Below are 26,593 nucleotides of genomic sequence, written 5' to 3'. Positions count from 1 at the left end.
TATAGGGAAAATTGATTTGAATAGTTTTAACTATGCACGTCTTGATAAAAATAGTTCTAATTATCGTTTTTTATTGTTCAGTTCCAACTTTAAGCCCCCTTATACTGGTGGTCTGAGTGGACGGGTGACTTGCTCAATCGGTAGAAAACTCCTATTTAATTTTTTTTTCTTTTTTTGACCTGTTTCTTCTACCTCCTCCTTCAGTTTTTCTCTCTCCTTCCCTTTCCCTACCACCCCTCCTCTTCCCCCTTCCTTGCACCCAAACGACAACCTTCCTCTCGTGGCTTATCTCTCTCACACCCGAAACCCCAAGCTCGTGAAACCCCTTCCCCCATCCTGCCTTTTTTCTCACTCTCTTTGTGGTTACTGATTGGATGCTACCGACGGGATTATTGTTGGTTGCCGGTGATGAGTTGCACAAACCTTGTTAGTGATGCGGCTGTGAGAGCGACCTTACTCGCATCTCTGTCTCTCTCTTCTTCTTCTAATTTAGTGGTCTGAAGGGGAGGGGTTTCGAGCGCAGGGAGATGGGTGACGGGGGCAGGGTAATGTTTCGGGGGAAGGGGAGGTGGGGGAAGGGGAGGGTTTTCGAGGGCTGAGGGATAGGTGGTGGGGTAGGGGAGTGTTTTAAGGCAGGGGAGAAGAAGGGTGGCAGTGGAGGGGAAAAGGGAGGTGGGGGAAGGGGAAGGGGAAGGGGAAGGGGAGGGGTGGCAGGGAAGTGAAAAGGGAGGTGGGGGAAGGGGAGAGATTTCGGAGGTGAGGGGGATGTGTAGCTGGGGTAGGTGCATGGTGTTTTAGGGGCGGGGGAGGGGTGGCTGGGGTTGGGGAAAGGGGAGGGGTTCCGGGGTAGTAGGATGCGTGACAAGGAGAGGGTTGGCTGGGGCAAAGGAGAGGTGGTTAGGGCAGCGGAAGGGGTTAGGGGAGATGGGGGAGTGGGGTAGTGGGTGGAAGGGGAGAGGGCACTACAAGGAATTAGGTTTTGGGCAACAAAAATATTCGTCGCCCAATGGGACAATTTCGTTGCACAAAGGTTTGTGCAACAAGATTTTTGCGTGCCAATTTCGTCGTCTAAGGCTCGACGCCCTTTCCATTTTAGGCGTCGAATATCAAGTTTGTTGCACAAACTATAGTTTGGGCATCGAAATGCTTTCGTTGCTCATAATGCTATTTTGTGCTACGATTTTTCTATATCGTTGCCTAAACTTGACATAGTTTTGGCAACGACAACTTAACTTTTGCTGCCCATATTACGAAACTTTGTGCAACAATCACTATTTTTCGTCGCTCATTGTGTGTTATAACCTTAGCAGAATGTTATTTTGGGCAACAACAATTTCATTGCCCAAAGTACTTTTGTTTTATATAATTTTAAATCTCACGCTTTATTCAAATAACAATGTGTAATACCTAATTAGTTGCCCAAATATTCATATATAAGTATATAAACTTATTAAAAATAAAAGTATGATATAATAAAAGAAGTATTCATGGAATAGCAAATTGTAGACAATCGGTAGAGTACAAAATAATCTTTTAATTCAACATCCGACGTAACTTGAATATCTTACAAAATTCAAAATAAATCTAGAAAAAACTAATTAGCACTACCCATAATCTGCAAAGAAATTCACATAATCCAAGCCTTGTCATACTTCATATAGCTTTCCTTTACTAATTTGAGAAAATAGTCACGACCCACTGTTCCTGATAAAAGCGAAATCGTCAAAATTAGGCACTCATGTGATAAAAAAAATTGGGGGGGAGGGGAGGAGGGAAATGATCTTTTTACTCTTCCGCCCCAAAAAAAGCAATATGTCCAAATGCAACCATCACTAAATCATTCAAAACAATATAATCACTATATCATTCAAAACGACAACAATGATATCAACAATGAGTTTCATAGTACAACTTATGGTAATCCTTCTTTCCAAAGACAACAACATCAGACCAGCACTTTGTACCCTCGATCAATACACATGATCCCATCTCATAAATTAATCCCTCTCCTCCTCCTCTACAAGACCACAATAACCCTCATAGATCTATCCGATCTTCTAGCTGCATCCATCATAAGCTTAAAGGGGAGAAGAAAATACAACCCGGTCCAACAAACTACTCCACTAGGATTAAATTTTAAAGGCCGACCAAGGTAAGTACAAGGCAGATCATGGTTGATACTCTCAGCAAACCTAAACACAACTAATCACTTAGAAAAGAAAAGACAAAAAATATTATTAGTAATGATAATATGAAATTAAAGTTTGGAGTTCGTCAAATCGAGAACTATAATTTGGCTCATATTCTAAAGGAATTTTATCCATAATATTTGATAACAAAATTCTCCATGTTCATAAGTACGACTTTTGCTAAAAGTGAAGATTTTCTTTCTTATCTAATGGACAGTTGTGGAGTCTGTAAATAGACAACCCACAACTTATGACGAATCAATCCTGAAAAGTTTGCAAATATTTCAATGTTCTCTTATGCATCATAAGTTCAGAACAGTAGCACAAGGTTCAATATCTAGAATTTTCTACATTACTTACTATTGCATTCTCAAGCTCCCAAGTCGTTGCACTAAGACATAATAATGGATAGAGCAAATTCCTTTCACAGAACATCATAATTAATCGAATAGCAAACATAATAGTAAACTAAATTTTAATCATATACTCTAATCTCCTAACCTGTAAATCATGTGGGAATTGCAATCCTGTAAACAGAAAAAGAACTGAAAGGGGTTAGAAATTTATGAACATAAAGGCATGTCATTAAACATAAAAATTATAGCAGGCAGTGCAGCAAGTAGCTCATATACACACTGGCATACGCTGACGCGGCTCTACAATCTACAGATAGTAGCTATGACTGGCTGCCACGGTCATTGTCGGGGCCCTCAGCGAATCAGGACAAAATCAGAAGAGAAACAACAATTAGTGGAAAAGTGTTATTTTTATAACTAACACACTAGATAATTCTTGTACTAACTAATCACTCTTAGAATAACAAGCCGGTGACATTAGTAAAGTACAAATTGAAAGTTAAAGGATACACAAGTTGAGACGGATAAAGCATACAAAGTGGTATTATAAAAGCATTATTAAACTACCAGTCTAATCTTTGTTTGGTTCAATCCTTTCCCTAAACTTTGTTGCAGGAAAAAATCTAGCTTAGGGAACATATATCAAACAATAGTGCTCATGCACAAAAACAAATAGAACTTTCTCAATCAGAAACCATTTAGAGAAATGGCAGCCTCAACAACATCAGTAAAGATATGCACCACACAGAGCTACCTCAGACAGACTTTCAGCCATTGCTTATGGCATCAAAATTTCGCACAGATCAAGTGCAAACCTAGACTCAGCTATGCATCAAATTAGTCTTCAAGAACATACGATGTTGTGAGAAAAAATTTACTCACAGCACTTACCAGTAAGTGTTGTTTTATCATCTATGCACAATTATAACTTTTATGACTAATATACAAGGTTCTTTAAATAAAAAGGGTCCATTGTTAATCAATAAAATCTTTTCCATAAAAAAATCGCGGAAATTTAGTATTAAGAAAAAATGGATGAATGGGACTGTCACGATCATTACTAAACTTGTTGAAGAGATGAAATATAACCACGGTATCGAACTTACTTTCCATCTAGAAGGATTGAACTTCATAGGTTCATGCCAGACTTCAGGATCTAAATAACAAGTCCTAAACCATGTCAACACTTTCCACCCTTTAGGAATTGTGTAACCTGTAATAATATCAATTTAACGTAATAAAGCAGAAAAGGAGAAGATTAGAGGAAAACAAATGCATATGCTTCTAATCTTTTCTGAAGAATAATGAGATAGCTTCATCTGTTTACTGACCATTAATATTGACATCTAATATTGCCTCTCGGAAGACGACGAATGAGAAAGTTACCCACCTAAGTGTTTCATCAATGACCTTAATATCATAGAAGAAGTGATTAATTGTAGAAAAGTATACACAATTAATCAGTAATCTCAAACAGGGATTGGAGAAAACTTATGCTCACTTATACCAATCCTAGAATCAACATAAACATTAGCACCTATATTTTCGCATCTAAGTGAAATCATATTCCTAGAGTAGTCTTCAAACTTACTACCACAAAGCAATTTTATTTGGCAAGAAATAAAAACAAGAAATCCTTCCATTCAAGAAAACATTGACAAATTCATACCAATAATTCACAGGTAAACACAAGAAAGAAGTTTGATTCTTGAGTTCGGCCAAATAATAAAAGATACCAACCTTGCCGCCGAACTCGCGCTAACCTCACCACTGAACTCCGGCCTCCATCACCTGCCATAATTAGAAAAAAGTTAGGGCAGAACAGAACAAGGTAAAAATTAACCATCAACCGAAAATTTCCATCATAATTAAACTCATCACTCGAGAAACGTCACCTGAGAAAAATCAAGATCCTAAGAAAAGTCACCTGAGAAACGTGGGGTGGTTGAAAACGTCGAGAAACCTGAGAAACGCTAACCGTCGAAGTCTGATTCGTGAGAAACTCAATTTTCCATCATAATTAAACTCATCAACTGACAAAAGTCGAAGAACTCGTCGGAAGAATAACGATTCACCGGAAAAAGAGAAAGATGAGGTGGAGTGGAAGAGGGTGTGAGTTGAGGAGGACATGAGCAGTTGAAGTATTGCAGAAGTGAAATATGTGGTTTTGTGTGAAAAATTTAGAGCGGGGTTTTCCCCGCTATTTTCTTTTGATTATGGGCAACGATACATGATTTGAACAAACCCATTTATTATATAAGGGCAACAAAATATAAATTTTTGTTGCCTAATTAAAGTAATGGGCAACCCAAACTTATCTCGTCGCCCAAATATGAATTTGGGGCAACAACAATAAATTTAGTCGCCCATAATTTAACTATGGGCGACAAATTCAACTCGTTGCCCTTAATCTCAACTATGGGCTACAAAATTCAATTTTTTCGTCCTTGATTTTCAAATCCGTCGCCCAAAACCTATTTTCTTGTAGTGGGGTTTGGTGGCAGAGGAGAGGAGGAGGAAGTAGTGAAGGAAGGAGGGAGGAAGAAAATAGAAAAAAAAAAATTCGGCAAATTACCTGCTACAACAAGTTTTTAACCTGGTGGGACTACTATTGTAAAACATCATTTAAAATTAAGATTGAACAATAAAAAACGATAGTTAAGACTGTTTTTGCCAGGATGTCCATAGTTGGGAGTGATTCAATTAAATTTTCCTATCATATATAGTGTAGGTAGGTTTAGGTTGTTGTATTGTAATAGGTTTTCGAAAATTAGTAGGTCTCTAAAAGATATTAGAATGATATTAGAAGATATTTAAAAACACCTTGGAGAAAATATTATTTTTGTAAAAGATATCATTATTAATAAAACTAATCAATATACTAATTAATTGATTCTATTAATTAAATTGGGCTAGAAAAAGGGTTTTATAAATTGGGCTTTCATAAAAACTATCTTTAAAAGGTTTTCATAGAACAGTTTGCATCTGTCTGACGACTTGGATATAAATCTGTTAAGCACTGCAACTCGTCCGATCAGTTTCTGCACATCCTAGACGCATCTTGGAGATTGTAAGTTGACAATGGCCTTAATAGTCGTTGGACTTGCTTCGATGCCTCTCTGGGTTAAACATATCCCAGGAATTTGCCGGAGATGACGTCGAATGAACATTTGTTGGGATTTAGCTTCATTTTGTAGCACCTTAGGACGGATTTTGGAAGCTTCTTCAAGGTGCTGAATGTGATCGTCGGCTTTTTTTGGATTTGACCAGTATGTCATCAATGTACACCTCCATGGTGTCCCTAATTTGCTTATCAAACATATTATTTACTAAATTTTAATGAGTTGCGCCAGCGTTCTTTAAGCCAAAGGGTATTACTTTGTAGCAATAGATGCCTCGATCTATGATAAATGCCGTTTTTTCTTGATCTTCGGGGTGCATGAGGTTTTGTTGTATCTGCTAAATGCGTCCATAAAGGTGAGCATTATCTCGTGGCCAGTAGTTGCGTCCACCATGGCGTCAATGTGATGAGGCAGTGGGAATGGATCCTTTGGGCAACCTTTGTTGGGATATGTGAAGTCGATGCAAACTCCCCATTTTCCATTCTTCTTTGGAACTACTAACATGTTCTCAAGCCAGTCGGGGTATTTTGCTTCTCATATCTTGCATGTTTCTAAGAGGTTTTGCACTTCTTCGTTGATAACTTGGTTGCGTTTAGGTGCAAATTTCTTGCGTTTTTGCTCGACGGGAAAGTGATTAGGATTAACACTTAATTTATGTGTCATCACCTCAAGGTTGATGCCAACCATTTCCTCATGGGACCAAGCGAAGCAGTCGACGTTTTACCTTAAAAACTTAATCAATCGTGTCGGTGGGGGAGGGAGTTGCTACCGGGGAGGGTATAGGGGGTGTTGTGGGGGTGGAGGAGGGGGGTGTTACGAGGGTAGGGGAGGAGGTCTGTTGCGGGCTCCGGGGTGGGGGTGGGAGAGGGGGAAGGGGAAGGGAGATGGTGTTTGCAAAATGACTTTGCTTATTGTAATAATAATAGATTATAGTGAAGTGTAATAATAGAAAAACGCGGAAGGATGTTTCATATATGATTATAAAAATGTTTTGTTTCGCTGTATAGTTGGACGATGAAGTTAGTGTAGAATTCACGGATCAAGAGATATTGCTAGTTATATTGATGTGATTCATGTTAATCTATGTAATGAATTCTGCTTATAGCATAAAACCCTTTCAGACTCCTATTATATAGGCGTCGTAAGTTTATTTAGTAAAATATAACACAATACAACTTATACAAGCAAGTAAATGAAATTAGCGGCTATGTCGAGCTAATTGCATTGCATTTACCATCCCAGAACCAGGCGCTGCAACTGTATCCTTTGCGACAAGGACTGAAGATACTGCATGATTCCCCAGGTCCTGGGTACTCATGGCATGTACCACCATAAAACCAGGCATCGCAGGTGTATATGTTGCAACATGAATGCCCCAATTTACCGCAAGTAATCCCATTGTACGGTGATGGGCACTCTACGCACCTATCTGATCGGCACTCGTAATGATCGGTGTCACAACAGGCATAGTGGTATGGGCCGCCAGGGAAGCAGTAGCCGCCTGGTGGATTACAATCTATCTCAGTAACCTGACCAGTCGCTTCCTCAGTAACCATCATCAAAATGACGGCAGTGACAACCAACACGTCAATAACATCTCTCTTTGCCTTTATCATTCTTACTAGTATCTCTTTCTTTTGCTGCCTATTATTTGGTGCACTCTCTCTTTTTTTCGGTTTCTATTTATAGCATTCAGCTTAAACTCCATATGTCATAAAGAAATCAGAGTAAACATATCCAGATGTGTTGTCAGTTGTGTAGCATAGACATAATTCAGCTGGCAAGTGGCCGGTAAAGTGCACCCAACTCTTTCTTAATTTGGAGTTAATTATTGTTTTAGGAATTAAAGTATTAATGAGTAATGACTTGGTTAATTTGGGTCAATTATATATAAATTTCAAGTGATTTTTATACCATCATAACTAATGGAGTAATACTTGAAGGTGACAACGAAGTGTGATGATACAATCAAGATGAAGATCGTAGTGCAACAAATCCCCAGTTACGGTTATTGTGGGCAAGTATGAACGTTGCCATAATGAACTAGTATGAACCCTTCAATCATATTAATATTTTTAGCTAGTCATCAACTCGCTATTCATTACTAAACTGTAGAAAAATAATGCTTAATCAATATCATAAATGAAGGAATTATGTCCTCGATTCTAGTGCAAATATTATATATAGCATAGATCGTATTATAGGGATAATAAGGTTATCAAATTAGGTCGTCTATACGTCTTGCTAGAAAATGCTATAAAATTTCAGGTTTAGTAAATAATAAAATTAAAGCCCAATTAAATGGATCCTACAATGTCACACTTAAACAATCTGGGTCAATAAAAGAAAGCCCTAGAGCCCATGAAGGACTCTAGGATGGCCGGCCAAAGAGGAGTAAGGAGAGATGATTCCTAAGGGCCTGTTCTCCCCAGCTTATTTCAGTTCAGTTCAGTTCAGCTCCAATAAGGCAATAAGTTCAGTTCAGTTCATTTCAGCTCCAATAAGTTCAGTTCAGTTCAGCTCAGCTCCATTCTTTTATAATCATTTTGTTAAATATTATTATTATGTTGGTATAATTTATTTTACTAATTACTCTTATTATTATATTATTATTATCATTATTATTATTATTATTATTATTATTATTATTATTATTATTATTATTATATTATTATTATTATATTATTATTATTATTATTATTATTATTATTATTATTATTATTATTATTATTATCATTATTATTATTATTATTTAAATATATATCATTACTATTAAGTATTATTATTATTATTATTATTATTATTATTGTTTCTATATATTATTTTGTTTATTATACCTTTACTCATTATTATTACTATTATTATTAGGAGGAACATGGTTTAGGTCAAAGCACAAATAAACCCACTTTTTTTAGCCCATAAACCAATCAAATCGCGTCAAGACGTTTTATGATGTAATTTTCGCGGTCCAACCCAATCATTATTTTTATTACTAAATATTTTTATATTATTAAATATAATTATTAAAATAGTAATATTAATTTACTTCTTAGATATTATTGTTATTATATATCATCAAGTATTATTATAATACAAATAATATAAAATAATTATTATTAATTATCATTATTATCATTAATTATTATTATTATTATTAATTTATGATTACTAATATTATTTATTTATAACTATCATTTAAAAATATCCAAAATATTATTATTATTATTATTATTATTCATTATTATTATTATTCATTATTATTACTTATCATTATAATTATTATTTAATATTCATATTATTATTGTTTAAAATATTATTTATATATTTATTACATTTGATTTAATTCAATTTAATTTAATTCCATTCCATTCAATTCAATTCAATTCAATTCAGTTCAGTTCAGTTCAGTTCAGCTCCAATAAGTTTAGTTTAGTTCAGTTCAGTTCAGTTCAGCTCCAATAAGTTCAGTTCAGTTCAGTTCAGTTCAGTTCAATTCAGCTGTTTTATGCCGAAGAGAACAGGCCCTAACCTAATTTTTTGTTCCTTTATTAAGGTGGGGACTGGGGAGTATAGAAAATAAAGCATTTAGTTTCTCTCATTATTTTCTCTCTCCTCCTTATTACCTCTCCAACTAACATTGGTGGAGCGTTGATCTGGATTGGTGGACCAAGTAGAGGGATCACAGTTGCGATTCTAACTCGGGATCTCGACGAGCTTCGTGGAAATCATGCATGAAAGTGTAATTCTAAAACTATTATGTGATCCTTGATTGTATATTTGTATGTGCATGGGATCTACTTTTAAGTGTATCGGTTTTTTAGCCTCTTGTATATAGTTTTTTGGTGATAATAATTCAATTTAATTTGTTGTGTTCATGACTATTTTTAATTTGATTTAGGAGAGAAATTGAATTATGGATTGACTAATTAATTGGATCTGATTAAATGGAGATTTAATTGATAAATTTTTCAATATAAAATGGCCGAAAATTATGAAAATTCAACCCTAATTTTTGAAATTTAAATTTGCGAATTTTAGATCTCAAAATTTTAGAATATTATCTTCATATTATTAATCTAATTTTTATATTTAAAATTATTTATGTATGAAAATCAATTCATGTGAATAGAGTTTTATATGAATTACAGATTAATTTATGTGAATAACCCTAAAATAAATTAAACTGGAGATTTTAAATTAATTTTCTGTATTAGGCATAAAAGAGTTTTATGGTTAATTTAATTAAGATCACTAAATTAATTTTGCAAAATGGTGTAATTTTAATTTCCTTCAAATAAAATAAAAAAACAAAAAAAAAATTAAGGAGGAAGAGGAGCAGCCAGAGCTCTTGTGGCTACTCCTGCGGTCTGTCGGCTGGAAGTCGGCGAGGGATAGCGAGACTGCCGGTTTGGCAGCCGACGAGGGAAAGTGGTGGCGGCAGCCATGCGTGCGACGCACATTCTACGTGCGCAGCAGCGTGCTGCTAGCTGGCGTAGGCAGGTTGTTGCCGGCGTCGACTCACGGAGGGAATGATAAGGGAGCTCACTGAGCTCACCTTTAATGGAGTCTAATAGAACTCAGATGAAGGAAAGAAAGAATAATAGAAGAGTTAGAGAGAGAAAAAGAAGAGAGGAATAGAGGAGAAGGTTGTTGTTGTCTATTTTCATAAAACGTCCAAATACATTTGCCAATTGATTTATAAGCTGACAGAATAACAACTCATCAATTCCAACTCACCATTCTCTAACAACTTCTGACAGCCTCCCGTGATTTAAGGACTAGTAACTAATTTAACTAACTAACTTTCCCGCCACAGCTATTGATCACAACTATCAACAATTGATCAATTATTACATATAAGATCTCCTATATCATAACTTCCCCCCTTTTAAAAGACTTGTCCTCAAGTCTGAACAAGAAAAGAAGGAAATTGAGCCTCAAATGCAGTAGCGATTTCCCAAGTAGCTTCATGATCTTCAAAGCCTAGCCACTTGACTAAGTATTGAACCTGTGGAGCATTCTGAAACTGAACTACCCTCTTCTGAAGAATAGCAGCAGGTTGAGGAAGCACTTGAGTGGGGTCAGTGCCTTGAAACCATTCCGGAATGTGAGCAGCAATAGGAAGAGGGCCCCTAAACTTCTTCAGCTGAGAAACATGAAAAACATCATGTATTTTTGCATCAACTGGCAACTTCAACTTGTATGCTACTTTCCCCACAGTAGCAGCAATCAGAAAAGGCCCATAGAACTGATGAGCCAATTTCTGGTTGGATCTCTTTTGAATAGTGTGCTGTCTGTAAGCCTGCAACTTCAACCAAACCCAATCACCAATCATAAAAACCCTTTCTGACCTGTGCTTATCAGCTTGCACCCTCATTCTCTCCTGTGCCTTGGCTAAATGAAACTTGAGGGTGTTGATCATTGCCTCCCTTCTCAACATGCTCCTATCTATTTCAACATTGTTAGACTCCCGAGGAAGGTAAGGTAGGTGCAAAGGGGGTGGCTGGTTATAGACCACCTCATAAGGAGTGAGTTGAGTGGAAGTGTGAAAATGAGTGTTGTACCACCACTCTGCCAAGGGCAACCACATAGGCCAATCACGAGGGTGCTCTCCAGTCATACACCTGAGGTAGTTCTCCAAGCATCTATTTACCACCTCAGTTTGGCCATCTGTATGTGGATGGTAAGCACTAGACAACATGAATTTAGTGCCATGAAGAGAGAAAAGGCCCTTCCAAAAGCTACTCAAGAACACAGAGTCTCTATCACTCACAATAGTGCGTGGCCACCCATGATGTTTAAAAACATTGTCTAGGTAACATTGAGCAACTATAACAGCAGTATAAGGGTGAGAGAGAGCCATAAAATGTGCATACTTACTGAGCCTATCCACTACCACAAAGATAACCTCTTTGCCACCAGACTTGGGAAGGCCTGAAATGAAGTCCATAGATATATCTACCCACACTGCCTCTGGAATAGGGAGGGGTTGAAGCAACCCAGGAGAGGCTGCAATATCATATTTTGATGCTTGACAAGTGATACAATTCCTAACAAAGTGTCGAACAGCCTTTGTTAATCCCTTCCATACAAAAATGGCTTTTACTCTATGAAGTGTCAGTTCCCTACCACTATGCCCACTTTCAGGGGCAGCATGTTGCCAACCAATGATTTTGGTTCTCAGCTCACCATCAGGGCCCACCACAATCCTATTTTTATGCTTAAGAAGACCATTTTGCAGAGAATAGCCTTCAACCTCTTGTCCTGCAGACAAGGACTGTAAAACCTCCTTTAAATGCTCATCAAGTTGATAACTAGCCAAGAGTAGAGAAGCCAGATTAGAATCCAACACTGAAAGGGCCATACACAAAACTTCAGCTCCTTGTAACCTAGAGAGAGCATCTGCTGCCAGGTTCTCCTTGCCACTCTTATATTGGATTTCATAATCAAATCCCATAAGCTTAGATAACCAAAACTGCTGGAAAGGTGTGGATATCTTCTGCTGCAATAGCCATTTCAAGCTTTTTTGGTCAGTTTTAATGAGAAAGTGATTTCCCATCAAGTATTGTTTCCACTTCTGAACTGCAAAAACTATTGCTAAAAGTTCCTTCTCATAAACTGACAGTTTTTGCCATTTGGGACCCAGAGCCCTACTAATGAATGCTAGGGGATGTCCCTCTTGCATTAACACAGCAACAATTCCTTTCTGAGAGGCATCAGTTTCCACAATGAATTGTTTAGCAAACTTTGGGACAGCTAATACTGGTGCTGTAACTAAGGCCGTCCTTAATTGCTCAAATGCAGCTTGAGCTTTCTCATTCCAACTGAAACATCCTTTCTTCAACTGATCTGTTAAAGGTTTGCTTATCATTGCATACTCTTTAACAAACTTCCTATAATATCCTGCAAGTCCTAAGAACCCCCGGAGTTCCTTGACAGTAGCAGGGACAGGCCAACTTTGAACTGCATGAATTTTGTGTGGATCTGTCTGAACACCTGATGCAGATATATAGTGGCCTAGGTATTCAACTTTGTCTATTGCAAACACACATTTACTCAATTTTGCAAACATTTGATGAGCCTTCATTAACTCAAAGACCATCGTCAAATGAGTCCAATGCTCAGCAAGTGTACTGCTATACACCAGAATATCATCAAAAAATATCAACACACACTTTCTGAGTAGAGGTTTAAATACTTGATTCATCCAATGTTGAAAAGAGGCAGGGGCATTAGTGAGGCCAAATGGCATCACTAGGAATTCATAATGCCCAGTGTGTGTTTTGAAGGCAGTTTTGTAAATGTCTGAAGGAGTAACCCTCAGTTGGTGGTATCCAGCTCTAAGATCCAACTTAGAGAATACTGCAGCACCTGATAATTCATCCAATAACTCATCTATGACTGGGATTGGAAACTTATTTTTCACTATCCTGTTGTTTAACTCTCTATAATCCACACAAAGCCTCCAGGTACCATCTTTTTTCCCCACCAAAACCACTGGAGAAGCAAAAGGGGAAGCACTGTCCTGAATAATGCCCCTATCCAGCATCTCCTGCACCAGTTGCTCAATGACATCCCTTTGCTTCAAAGGGTACCTGTAGGGTCTGATATTGACAGGGTTGGCATCTGGTTTTAAATGTATTGAGTGATCAAAGACCCCCCTTAAAGGAGGTAATTCAGAAGGATCTTCAAAAACCATGCTATAGGCAAGTTGTAAAGCCTGTGATGTCTGAGCTTCTGAAGTGAGGCAAGCATGATCATGTACTTGGATGAGACATAAATGAGCAGCTGTAGATATCAACTTGGAAGAAGGTTCTCCCTCAATCACCTTTAATTTCTTACTTGGTATACCCTTCAATACAATCTGGTGCCCATTATTTAGGCAAAGCTCCATCTTTAATTGCCTGAAATCCCAAGAGATGGGTCCAAGTAAGCTAAGCCACTGGATACCTAGCACCATGTCACAGCTCCCTAGAGGAATGAGTAACACATCAGCCTCAAAATGTGTGCCCTGCATTTCCCATGAGAAGTTTTTACAGATGTGTTGACAATCCAGATGATTGCCATCAGCCACTGTGATAGCTTGAGGTGGAATGATTTCTACCTTACATCCCATTTTCCTTGCTATGTTGAGATCCACGAAATTATGAGTACTTCCTGAGTCTATCAAAATCTGTATAGGCTTACCCTGCACCAACCCCTTAACTCTCATGGTGCTAAACCCCTGACTACCAGACAACGCACTCATAGAAATCTGTGGTTCACTAGCTTCACTTCAAATCCACCTCCTCCTGGTCAGTGAGTTCCTCCACAGCTTCACCAAGTATCTCCACTGTGAACAATTGTGGCTCTCTAAATTGACACTTGTGATTTTTATCAAAAGGAGCATCACAATAGTAACACAATCCTTTGGCAATCTTCTCCTGTCTCACATCAACAGGAATATATTTATAGTTTTTGGTTCTTTGTGGTGGATATTTGGCTAAGGGTAGGGTTGTGTTTGGCTTAATTTGTGGGGTAGGTAAGAGTGGTGGTTTATTGTTGTTAATAGGTAAGGAAGGAACAGACTGAAGAGGTTTAGGGTTAGTGTATGTCTGTTTGTAATTGGACTTATAACCTGTGGCCATCAAGTTTTCCTCCTGTAATCTAGCAAAATCTATGGCCTCAGAGATGGAACCAGGTTTAAAGGCCTTTACAAATGGTTTAACAGCTGATTTGAGTCCTCCAACAAAACTTTCAAGCACATATACCTCTGGTAAGATGTGATTGTTCATCAGTATTATAGATCTCAGGTTTTCAAACTCATCAATATAATCCTCCAGTGACCCATTCTGTTGCAATTTATTAAAATTTTCCACCACATTTTGTGCAGAACTATCCCTAAATCTAGCATACAAATCAACCACAAAGTCATGCCATTCTACTATCACATTTTTTCTTACTGTCAAATAGTTCATGATCCAACTTTCTGCCTTATCAACCATATTCAGTGAAGCTAAATCCACCCTTTGCTCATCCGGAATCTTACATAAGGAAAAATACTTGCAACATTTTTTTACCCAGATTCGAGGGTTTGTACCATCAAATCTAGGGAAGGACAGTTTAGGATTCATACCTAAGGTTCTGGTAGTATTGAGCCTTGGACTCAAAATCGAAGCAGCATCACTACTACTCGAAGAATCTTTGAGATCTTGCATGAGTTTCATCATTTCCTCAAACTTCTGATCCATTTTCTTGTTCTGATCTTCTAACTTGGAGTTTTGTTCTTCCAACCTCTTCTCCAGGTTCTTGAACTGGTCTTCCATGGCAACCTGTCTTCTAGTAACAGCTGGAGCCAGGTCTGATCAGAACAAAAATATTTGGGAGATATGGGCAGCGGTCTGCTCTGATACCAATGATAAGGGAGCTCACTGAGCTCACCTTTAATGGAGTCTAATAGAACTCAGATGAAGGAAAGAAAGAATAATAGAAGAGTTAGAGAGAGAAAAAGAAGAGAGGAATAGAGGAGAAGGTTGTTGTTGTCTATTTTCATAAAACGTCCAAATACATTTCCCAATTGATTTATAAGCTGACAGAATAACAGCTCATCAATTCCAGCTCACCATTCTCTAACAACTTCTGACAGTCTCCCGTGATTTAAGGACTAGTAACTAATTTAACTAACTAACTTTCCCGCCACAGCTATTGATCACAACTATCAACAATTGATCAATTATTACATATAAGATCTCCTATATCAGGGAATGCCGGAGATTCTGGTGGAGGCCGCTTGACGTGGGGTGGCCGAATTTCTGTGCAGTGCTGGCGTGAAGATTAGCAGCCTTTGTGTTGTTTTTTTTATTTTTTAAAGAAGCCTTTGTGTTGTTGATCGTGGCCTTCTTAGCTTTTGTAAAAAAAAAATTAATAAAAAATTGTTTTTCTCTTGAAAATTTCGATAACTGTTCGCGTGAGTAATTGGGGGCGTGAATCTTGAACAGATTTTGTTTTTTATTTTTTATTTTTTTTTAAATTTGTAAATCTTTCTTTAGAAGATTAAGCAAATTTCAATTATGTTAATTTTTACTAGGTCATAAATTAATTTCATAAATTAATTTTTTTAATCTAATTAAAATTAGTATGCTAGATTTTCTAGGATAGAATATTTAGGTGGTTAGGAATAACTTAAAATTTTATCCTCTTGCTTTAATTAAGAATATTTAATATTTTGATTATTGGCAAGTATAATATGTGATATTATAATGTGGCATTTTATATTTGATACAATTTCTATGAATGACTAGTACGACCCAAATTTAAGTTAGAAAATATGATTTGCCTATTGTGATGTATTCTTGTAATTTAAATACGATCTGCATATCGTTAAGTATTTTTGTAATTTATAATTTAGATATTATTTAAATTATTTTGATATTTATGTAATCCAAAGACGAGCCCAAGAAGATAAGGCCAATGACTAAGGTGGGTGGAGATCCATGAAGAGTCTAAGGAGGTGCCCGATCAAGACGCTTAGTTCTTAGGATTAAGGGTCATACTAGATCATATATTCATATTTAATTATGCATTTTATTATTATTATGCTTATAAGTTTATTGTATGTTGGTTATCAATTCGCTAGAGTTCACTAAGTCATAACAATATAATAAACTCAGGTCCCCAAAATATTAAGGTTAGCTTTTCCAAGTACAAAGTACTTATTAACCCTTAATTAATAGTAATACGTCATGCCTCCTCAAGTTAATATCATTAATTTTGGGAGATAAGGTGAAATTGTGAATTTTACAACTTAGTTTGGTTATCCTTAACAAAATAATCAAAAGCGTTTTAGATTTTCAAGCAAGAGATACTTAAGCATGCGATGTTTACCAATCTAAATAAGAATTCAAAAGGGTTATAATTAGTGAAAGAGTTTACTTACCTTGAGAATGTAACATAAGAAAAGGCCTCTGTCTGCTTAGTGTTGCATGTTGATAGGATCTTGTTATCACTATTCAAATGGGGCATTAAAATTTAATAGGTGACCAACCAAGAAACCTTTGCATATTTTAGGTTGTTTTATCAACCTACACTAGTAGAAAAAAATGCTTTATGTTGTGGTCATTAAGTAGCATATTGCGGCAGTTTCGGTCGCGCAGCAATTAAGGGAGCAATAATAGGTAATTAACTTATTGCTATGATTTTTTACCGTAGCAATAGGCTTAGCTATTGCTGCAGTTCCTAGCCAAAACCGCAGCATTAGGTTTATTTTTTATTTAAAAAGTTCAATGTATTGTTACGGTTTTGGCTAGGAACCGCAACAATACGTTTGACTTATTAATGTGGTTGTTGCCCAAAACCGCAGCAATATGTTTGACTTATTGCTGTGGTTGTTGTCCAAAACCGCAACAATAGGTCTTGGTACATGTATAATTTTATTTTATTTTTGCATTTCACAATTAAATTTGAAAGATTGAAATTAGGCAACTAACCCATCCACTATCCACTAAATTCGCTGACAAACTGAAAATGAAATGACATATGAATCTCATTAATATATAAAGATAAAAGCTAGCTACATAAATAATACAAAAGATCAAAAAGTAAAATAAAAAAGTAAACATAAAAAAACTAATAGTTACAACTAAATGACTATTTATAAAAAAAAAAATAAAAAATATATTAAAAAATAAAAAATTGAAAATCGAAAAAAAATCCTAAAACAAAAAATCTACCAACAGATTTAAAAAAACCGAAATAAAAATGACAAAAAAGGGAAATTATTTTTGCTGAAAACGAAAAAAACTGAAATTAAGGTATTTAGCTTCGTCGGAGGCTGAATTGTTGCGCATTTCTCGTTCAACGTGATTAAAGCGAGAACTGATCTGGTTTCACCATGGTCAGGACGAAAAAGAGAGAGAAGAAACGGTGTGGTCGATTCAAGCAACAGATCTGGTTTTGCCATGGTGCGGTCAATTGAAGCACCATGGTGGTTTCGCCACGGTCAAAGGATGAAGCGCCATGGTGGTTCGCCATGGTCGAAGGATGAAACGCCATGGTGGTTTCTTCTCGGTGAGGGCGAAAGAGAGGGAGAAGAAATGGTGCGATGATCTGGTTTCTCGTTGGAGCATATTTCTCATTGGTCGAAGATGGTGCATTTCACGTTGGTTGATTCAATATGGCAAACGACCGACGAGGGACTGAGTAGGGTGAGGGTGAAGGGTGAAGTTGAAAGTGAGGGTGAAGTGAGAGAAGAGAACCAGTGAGAGGAGTAAGGGTGAGGGTGAAGTGATAGAGAAACGATGTATGAGAGGATGAGAGAATAAAAGTGAGGAAAAAAACCCTAACTGATGACACGCCTTTTATTCTTTTTTTTAATACTTTTTAATGATATTGATACTGTTCCTGGCAAGAATCGCATCAATATATTAAATTATTATTTTTAATATTATTTTAATATATTGCGGCGGCTATTGACAAAAACTGCAGCAATATGTCTGGTCAAATAGTCAACTTTTTTTCCAAAAATTTTCCTGTTGATACCATATTGTTGTGGTTTTAGGCCGAAACTGCAACAATATCTTTATTTTATATTTTACCTTTTCTTTTTACATGATATATTGTTGCGTATGGGTAAAACTGCAGTAATACCATCACAGCAATAAGCAATTATTCTACTAGTGATAAAATTAACAACAACAACTCTGTTTTCACACAACAAGAATCCGCTTCTTTGCCGACGAATTTTACCGACAGCCAAAATATCCGTCGGTAAATTCATAATTACCGACGGATTTTACCGACGGACAAAATTACAGGCGGAAAAAAGATTTTACCGACGGTTTTTCAAGATTTGTCGGTATTTAGCGATGGTTGTTAATTTTACCAACGGATCAACCGTCGGTAAATTTTTTTAAAAAAATAAAATGTCGTCTGTCTTTTAGCCTTCCTCTATATCTCTCTTTCCTCTCTCTCTCCTCTCACGGTTTATCCTCTCTCTCCTCTCACGGTTTCTTCCTCTCTTTCTCTCCTCTCATGGTTTCTTCCTCTCTCTCTCTCTCTCCTCTCACGGTTTCTCCTCTCTCTCCTCTCACAGTTTCTCCTCTCTCTCCTCACGGGGTTTCCGTCTGGGTAAATTTGGGGTTGAAATCACCGACGGTTGTGCGGGTTTGGGGTTGCGATGGGGTTCCGAGTTGGGCTGGGTTATGTGGGGTTGCGCGGTTGTGCGGGGTTGGGGTGGGGTTGCGAGTTGGGTTGGGGATGGGGTGGGGTTGCGAGTTGGGTGGGTTTGTGGGTGGTTTGGGTTTTTGGGTGGTTTGGGTGGGTGGATTCATGGGTGGTTTGGGTTTTTGGGTGGTTTAGGTGGGTGGGTTTTTGTCATATTTGTTTTTAATTTGATTTTCTTGGTTAATTTTGTTTTTATTTTGATTTTATTTGGTGTGTAATTTATTGTGATTCAGTTATTGCATGGTTTATGTTCATTTTTTTTTCTGATATGTGTTTTTGTTTTTGTTTTTTAATGTTTTTGGTTGCAGAATTTGATTTTTCAAGATTGAAGCTCAAGATTGAAGATCTAGAAATTTAGTTATTTTATTTGGAAATTTTTTTTTTTTTTTGTTTCAGATTTATCATATTTTAATTGTACTAGTTGTATTTGACTTTAAGTATATCATATTTTTTTTATTAGATTTATCAAAGTTATTGTATTCTTTTTGGAAGCACATATTTAATGTTTTACAAATTGATAAATGAAATATTTATTTTTATTACATTGTAGATGTACAAAGTCTTAATTTTAGTTTAATTGCATCTTTTATTCTATCAAATATTATGGAAAAGAAAATTAAAAAAAAAAACATACGGATTAAAAAAGTCACAAATTACCGACGGTTTAAAGCGTCGGAAAATTTTACCGACGTGTTAAACCGTTGGTAATTTGTGGCAGTTTCTCCGTCGGTAACTAATGTAAACCAACGGTAACAGTTAGCGATGGTTAATCCGTCGGTAAAGTCTGAATTACCGACGACTAAATTTCCGACGGCCAGTTACCGATGGATGGCCGTCGGTAATAAGGTTACCGTCGGACACCGCATTTTCACCAATCGATTTTGACCATCGGAAAAGGGTGATTTTCTTGTTGTGTCAACATTTGTCCTTTTCTTGAGAAGGATAGGCTAAATGGAGAAAACTTCATTAATTTGGAAAGAACCTTAAGACTCGTACTAAGGTATGAGGATCGAGAGGATGTCTTAGAAACCCCTCCCCCCCCCCCCCCCTTCCTGAGATTACTGATGAATCGACTGAAGCAGACAAACGTCGTGCTAAGGAGGCCAATGATAGGTTTGTACCAATCACTTGCTTGATGATACCATCCATGGAGACGGACATCCAAAACAGGTTCGAAACCAAGGATGCTTATACCATCATGAAAGAGTTGCGGGCCATGTTCCAGAAACAAGTCCGAGTTGAGCGGTATGAGACCAGTAGGGAGATACTGGAATGTTACATGAAGTCGAGTCAAGCGGTTGTCCCCCCGTGTTTTCACTATGATGGGTTTTTTTCAAAAACATGGAATGACTTAGATTCTCTTGTAAGGTAGAGTTGGCTACTGACATCATTCTCCATCAGTGCCTGACAACTTCAGTTAGTTTAGGATGACCTTCAACATGAATGAATCTGAAAAGACTTTGCAAGAGTTGCATGGGTTGTTGGTCAATGCTGAGAGGAACATCCCTCAGGAACCAAAGAAAGATGTTTTGATGGTTCAGAAGGGAAAGGGTTTCAAGAAGAAATGGGTATGAAAGAAGGACAAAGGCATGCAAGCTGCCGTTGTTGCTGAAAAACCCAAGGCATTTTTGAAGCGGGGAGAAAGTTTCTACCAAGAGCATTAAATCGTTGTTAGAAATATGGAGAATGATTTTCGAGATCATTGACGATGCGAAGGAATAACTCCTTTCTCATTCAAAATCTTCGGCGAAATTGTTGTGCATCATAAACCGGGTTACTTGAGAAGTAATCATTCTATATGCGATCATGCCCTTCCTCACGCTTTCTTTCTGTGTATTTTCTTTTCTTTCTTATTTTACTAATGTTTGAAGATGATGTATCTTTAATGACATGATTTAGAATATCATCTACTAAAACTGTGGAAGTGTCACCCCCGTATATGAATCATACGTCTAATTGTACAATTCATTGAATGTCTTGGGAAGGTTAAAGTATGAGATATCACTATGACTTGAGGTTTAAAATTTTTGAGAGGATTTGTTGATAGTTTGTTATGAGAATTTGAGTTCAGAAATGGGTAAATATATGGAAGTTGTGAAAGTTATGGATTCAATACATAACTTTAAATAATTCAATAACTATAATGAGTACTACAATAATAATGCACTGATCTTCTGTACAATAATTCAAAAAAATAGTGCAATGATATCTGACAAAGTTAGTGAAAAGATGGATGTGAGGTAACAATTCATGCACTGATATAGACTTGGAGGTGACAACTCACTGAAATTGGAATCAATTAATCATTATTGTTTTGCATATTTTTATTAATAATATTACTAATAATTATCATACTGAACGTTAATAAAGAAATAATTAATTATTATTAATATTAAGAAGTAACATAAGTTCATGAAATAAAAACATGCTTAACTGAAACATAGCTACAACATAATAAAACAACATAAATAAACTTAAATAAACAAAATCAAATTTAGCAAGTTGAAAGCAACCTAATCATCAAAATTTCATCCATATTTTTCTGCAAGTTCTTGCAACTTCTTCTCATGAATTTTTCTTTGCAAAGGAGCCATATTGGTGACATCGGCACGAAGTAGTTAATTTTCAAGCTCTTGCTCTTTTAAATCTGTCATACGACTCATTAATTGTGTGCGTGACTATTCATTATTCTTTGCAACTGATCATATGGCTTCACTATGATCACTCTAGATGCTTTGAAGCTTGTTGACTTGTTGGTCAAGCCTCAATTTCCTCCCCACTTGCTATGTAGACTCCTGATTCATAAATCTTGTTCCTTTTTTTACGAATCACTATCATTGTCTTTCTTATATTTGCTCATTAGTTCATCTTTGAACTTATTAGTTTCATAAACAATACTCCACACATGATGGTATTGGAACTTGTAATTGTGGAGACTGGTAAAGTTCACGAGCCTGTAAGAGCTTCAAAGCTTCACTAAACCCACTCCTCTTTTCATACTTAGCATAACACCCTGCAAACTTTCCAAGTGCATTATTAATTCCCACCAATGTTGTTTGCAAGGGTTTACCTCTCGTTCAGCTTGATTTGTTTGCTTATTTTCATTGGAGAATGCACAAATATCCCCCCAGTATGCATCTGGTCTTTGTGTATTGACATTCACTTCATCTTTGGTAATATTAATTCATGCAATACCAAGAAGTGCTTCATCTTCTATCGTCCAAGTTAACCCTTTTTTTTTCTTTAGGCTGACTTACTTTGCGACGTGATGTAGAACGAGCAAATGTACGAGTAGATGTAGTAACATCAATATTATCTGCCTCTTCCATACCCGCATTATCTACAAATGCGTTGTCGAAATTGGTAATCCCTCACAATTTTAAAGAATTTTTATAAATATATTTAAGTATTTATATAGTTATATTTAAATCCAAATGACTTTGGAAAATGATTTGACTATTTAAAAAGGTTGGCTATTTTAAAAGTCAAATGAAATTATTTTTCATAGCTTAATAAAATTAGAAATATTTTAATTTAGCATGTTTTAATAAAGGTTTTACATATTAAAGTATATTGAAAAAAAAAATTTAATGGAATCGAAAATCCTAAAAGGATATAAAGGGAAAGAGTCATGTTGATGACTAAAGTCTTAAATTGTCCATCTTATTAGTCATCAAGTTTCATTAAACATTATCTCTTTTCCTAAGCCCATAAAGGGAAGCCTTTATATAAATATCCTAAAACCCAATTATTTCACCCTACACAACTATTTTCCTCAAAATCACGTCATTCATCTTTTCTTCTCTTCCTTCGACTTTTTTTTTTTTTTTTTTTTTGGCAATTCAAAGTTGTTATTGTAACCAAAAAAATAGGTATTACAACCAAAGTGAAAGGAGCAACAGGCTGCCTCCAGACACCAGACAAACAAACTAAGTCAACAGTAACCTATGCCTATCATTTTCATTACAATTGCAAGCTACTTTAAACAAGACTTCCTTAATTACAGCATTGGGACTCAGATTAGTGCCCTTAAAGTGTTTACAGTTCCTCTGAATCCAAATAGCATACATACATTCAGTATAAAGCATCACATACAATCTATCTTTACTTCTCTTACTCCTTGCTTTCTGCACAACCTTCCTTAACTCACCCCCAGCAGTGTTCTCAGGAGACATCCCAATAACATGTAAAGCATCAATCCAAACTAACTTGCTGTAATCACATTCAAAAAATAGATGTTGCACACTTTCATCTTGAACTCCACACAGCTTGCAAAGAGTATTGCACTCTCTGTTCCATTTGCTCACTCTATCTGTAGTTGCTAATATGTTCAATAGAGCCAGCCATAAAATAAATTTGCTTTTAGGCGTGGCATGATTGTTGCAAGTAAGCCTTCTCCAGATCACTTTCTCAAAGTTCTCCTGCATCAGTTTATAGCTTTTTATACTGAATTTCTGTATACTATCACTTCTTCCCATCCACCATATCCCTCAGCAGCTCCCTATGTCTAAAATTTTCCTCAATAACCAAGAAGTGTCACTATTAACAGTAACACTCTCAATGGAACCCGTCTTGATATAGTAAGCATGTTCCCAAGCGCACCCATAGCTTGTCCTGCTTAAATGATAGTGCCCATAATTGCTTTAAAAGAGCAGCTTTATTCCACAGGATCATGTTGATAACATTTAGACCCCTGGTGACCTTAGGCTGCTGAATAAAAGACCAAGCCACTGGAGCTTTGTTTGATTCAATCCCCCCAGTCCACAAAAACTTCCTACAAATACGCTCCACAACTTTAATCAACTTTTTTGGGAGGGGAAATATTTGCCCCCCAATAATTTTGCATACTACCAAGTATGGTCTTCACTAACTGAAGTCTGCCTGCATATGACAACAGATGCATCATCCAGCTTTGAGCTATGGCTGTGATCCTTTCAATCAGTGGTTTACACTGAGTGAATGAAAGTTTTTTTGCTGCCAGTGGAACCCCTAAGTATCTGAATGGAAGATTCCCAATAGCATGTTAATTTTTCAGCAATCTGATGAGCCTCCTCCTGATGAACCTAGAGAAGTATATACAGCTCTTCTCATTGCTAGCTTCTAACCCAGAAGCTCTTGAAAACTTTTGAAAAGCCTCCATAATTTTCTCAACTGAACTACTATTAGCTCTTGCAAACATAAGCAAATCATCTGCAAACATTAGATGTGTGAGACCAATCCTTTCACACTTTGGATGAAAGTTAAAATCAGGGTTTTTACTCATATCACTCAAACATCTACTTAAGTATTCCATACTTAAGGCAAAAAGAAAAGGGGATAGGGGGTCCCCTTGTCTTAAACCTTTCCTTGCATTAAAAGGTTTTGCAGGGATCCCATTCAATAGGATAGAGTAAGATACTGATTGCACACAAGCCATTATCCATTGAGAGAATCTTACTGGAAACCCTAACTCCTGCAGCATACTTTCAAGAAACACCCACTCAACTGAATCGTAGGCTTTATTTATATCCACCTTGACTACACATCTAGGAGACATGTGACTCCTATTATACCCTCTTATGAACTCTGTAGCCAATAAAATATTATCCACAATTTGTCTCCCTGGGATGAAACCTGTTTGAGAACAACTAACAACTGTGGTAATAACTTTCTACAGCCTATGAGTCAAAATTTTTGAGATCAGTTTGTAGATAAGTGTACAGCAGGCAATAGGCCTATAATCTTTGGCATACAAAGCATTATCTTTCTTGGGAATTAAAGTGATAGCTGTACAATTAACTGATTGATGAAGAAAGCTTGCTCAAAAAATTCAAACACGCATCATATATGTTCTTAATTATATGCCAGGTTTTCTTAAAGAAGACTCCATTAAACCCATCCAAACCTGGGGCCTTTGCTTTATCAATATCATTAAGAGCAGCATCTATTTCTTCAGTAGTTACCTCCTGAATAGAGAATTACTCTTCATCTGGAGTCAACCTAGCCCCTTCTCTAACAACCTTAGGTCAATACCCTCCAGTTGTTCAGCTTTTGACCCAAGGAGGCTGTTATAGAAGCTTGTGATTTCCCCCTGAATGTCATCTTCCTTAGTTAACCTCTCACCTTGCTCATTATACAACACTGCTATTTTGTTTCTTGCATTCCTCACTTTAACTGCACTATAGAAGAATTTGGAGTTAGAATCTCCCAATGAAATCCACTGAATTCTAGATTTCTGCTTCAAGATGCTTTCTTCAATACTTGACCATTTCCTGAGTTGCTCAATAATCAGTTTTTCCCCCTGTTGCCTTTCAGCTACATACTCAAGGTCAGGTAGATTTTGCACTTCAGCCAGCTTTTTCCTTAGATCTTCAACTTTAACATGAGCCTTGGAGAAGCTTTTCCTATGAAAGCTTTTCAACAGCTTCACAGCTTTAGCTACCCACACACTTTTCATTTTATGATTACTAAAGTAGAATTCCAGGCCTCTTGGCCACTGCTAGGAATCCTTCTTGATCAGCTAGGAAGTTCATAAATCGAAAAGGTTTCCCTTTGTGACTTGACCCTCTCCAGTATCAAATGACAGTGGAGTATGATCTGAAATACTAGGTTCAAGATAATGAATCACCACCTCAGAGAACTGATTGATCCATTCCATATTCACTATAGCTCTGTCAATTCTACTAGACACTCTCTCTACGCCAATCCCCTTATTATTCCAAGAATAAAAGTGACCACCAGTGGGAGCTTCCAATAGTTGATTATCAATCATAAAATTGTTAAAGTCAACAGTTTCAGCTTCAGAAACATCAATTCCATTCATTCTATCCACAATATTACACACAGCAACATACGATTATCACCATGTACTAGGTTGACTCTGACAAGAAATAAAACTTGTCATTTCAGACCACATAGACTTCCTATGAACAATTGAGTGTAGACCATATACTGCAATCATATGAAATTTAAACACCCCAACTCCATCATGCACCTCAGCAATAATCATCTGTTTTGAAACAGACAGAATATCAACTTTAGCTTCACCTATAATCCACCCTAACCAAATTCTCCCTTTATTTGAATACTCATAATTACTAATCCATTGCCACTCTTTCCCAAATTTTTTCTGAATTTTGCTACTGTTGTGGACTCTGACTCTGGTTTCCAGCAAAGCACAAATGTTCACCTTATTAGACCTGAGGAAATGTTTAATTTCCTTCACCTTCAGGGGATCATTCATTCCCCTGACATTCCATGTAGAGACTATCATCAGGATAAATAGGGATTAGGCCCCCTAGCACCCCCAGGAATCCCTGAGCCAAATTGTAGTTGATTTCCACTCTGCATCACACTCTTGCCTTTATCTTTATGCTTCCTTGTTACTATCTTCCATGCTCCTTCTTCTGGATCTTTTTCTTGAGCAGTACTTGGGGTAGCAAGAGGTGTAACAGTATCCCCTACAATTGGTTCTTCCACACTAATCTCAGCTTCATCATGCTTCCTAGATGCAGCCTCTTCATGAGTTGAAAGACTAGTTATCACCTTATTCATAGGAGCTTGTACCTGCTCAGGCTTTTGCTTTACCACCCATCTCTGCACCATCTTTTCAGTTCCCTTCACTTGACCTTGATTGACACAATTGTGCCCCACCTTCTGACATTTCTTACAGAAAGGAGGAAGCCAATCAAAGCTCACCTTTTGCTTGAAAACAACCCCATAAGGGTCCTCAACTTCTATCTCCTTC

At 36.8% G+C, this 26,593-nt stretch overlaps 1 long non-coding RNA gene across 2 annotated transcripts; it reads right to left on the bottom strand.

Moving 5' to 3' along the window:
* Nucleotides 1-1,437: 1,437 nt before the first annotated feature.
* LOC104897024 (uncharacterized) lies at nt 1,438-5,114 on the bottom strand. 2 transcript variants are annotated; one of them, XR_007275295.2, is made up of 5 exons: nt 4,473-5,114; nt 4,286-4,336; nt 3,877-3,955; nt 3,652-3,758; nt 1,438-1,704 (listed from the first exon to the last, which is right to left on the bottom strand). It is a non-coding gene; the product is annotated as an uncharacterized LOC104897024 (long non-coding RNA). The 2 variants fall into 2 exon arrangements; XR_007275293.2 differs by lacking the exon at nt 3,652-3,758 and adding an exon at nt 2,691-2,716.
* Nucleotides 5,115-26,593: the final 21,479 nt, after the last annotated feature.

Source organism: Beta vulgaris, chromosome 6, assembly GCF_026745355.1.
Source record: "Beta vulgaris subsp. vulgaris cultivar EL10 chromosome 6, EL10.2, whole genome shotgun sequence".
NCBI lineage: Eukaryota > Viridiplantae > Streptophyta > Magnoliopsida > Caryophyllales > Amaranthaceae > Beta > Beta vulgaris.
The sequence above is the reverse complement of the archived record's forward strand: the minus strand, read 5'-3'. Positions and strand labels throughout refer to the sequence as shown.